Source organism: Orycteropus afer, unplaced genomic scaffold (genome assembly GCF_000298275.1).
Source record: "Orycteropus afer afer isolate SDZICR_OR568_19922 unplaced genomic scaffold, OryAfe1.0 scaffold00048, whole genome shotgun sequence".
In the NCBI taxonomy this organism is placed as follows: Eukaryota; Metazoa; Chordata; class Mammalia; order Tubulidentata; family Orycteropodidae; genus Orycteropus; species Orycteropus afer.
The window spans coordinates 14,720,382-14,721,620 of record NW_006921635.1 but is presented as its reverse complement, the minus strand read 5'-3'; positions in this window follow the sequence as shown (position 1 = coordinate 14,721,620).

The window sequence follows — 1,239 nt, the reverse complement described above, 5'->3', positions numbered from 1 at the left end:
ATTTAAAATAAAAGACTGGGAGATAGAGAAATCCAAGTGCAATCCTTACCAAATGAGAGCACCCAGGTGCTATTAAACTAGGAAGAGCTTTTCCAATTTTGGGGATCTTTGGCAAAAAGATCTTGTGAAATATTTGCAGGAAACCTATGTTTAAATGAAAGAAGAAACATACAGAAACCCAAGCAAAACTCACCACCTCCCTCCTTTGTTTCAGGCAAAATGGTTTTCAACACCCTTTTCTTAAATGCAGAATGTGGAAATCTGGGTTTGAAAACACCCATGCTTTGCCAGTTAGAGCTAGAAACATTAGTGACAACAGTCTGGTGATAAGGTCTGACTGATAAATGGATTCCAGAACTTCTTTTCCATATATAAACGTCCTAGCTCTGGTGGTGTAGTGGGTAAGGCAGTTAGCTGCTAACCAGAAGGTCAGTGGTTCAAATCCATCAACTGCTCCATGCAAGGAAGATAGGGCAATCTACTTACATAAAGATTTACAACCTCTGAAACCCAGTGGGATTCACTATGAATCGGAATGCACTCAATGGCAGTGAGTTTGCTTTGGTTTGGTTTAGGGTCATCAAACGGAAAGAGGAAAGAACAGTCTTTCCCACATCTCATTCTCATAGTCTAGCCTGTGTTTCTTAGAAATGGTCTGCAAAATCCTCGCATCAGAATCACCAAAGAAGCGTGTTAAAATCAAGACTACTAGGACCCATACTAGATTTACTGATGCAAAATCTCTGGTATTTGGAAGGTGGGAATCTGCATCTCAAAGATCAGACCAGGTGATTCTTATCACAACAACGTTTGCGATAATTGAACGTGATTTGGACCTTTCACCACACCGTTGCTCACTCACTTTTCCTTTTCTGCAATAGAAAACGTGACGTTTTGGAAAACGAAACACTAATATCGTGAAAGTTAGAACTCGTAGAGGTTGACAGAATTCAGAGATATGGCCACTTCACTTGGTGGCCCATGGTTCTTGGGAGATCCGAGAGGGGACCTCAGGTCCCCTCGTTCCTGATAAATCCTAAATTCAACTTGAGCAGAGGAAGAGAAAGTGACTTTGCATCCCCAAAGGCAAGCAGCGGTCTTAGTTCCGTAATAGCAAGTTTCAAACCGCCCTCGACTATGTATGTCTCTGGTCGGCCGCCGTCAACTGTCTCGACAATCTACGTGACGTCACCCTCCACCCGTAGTCACCCGACTGCCAAGATGGCGGCCCCCAGGAGC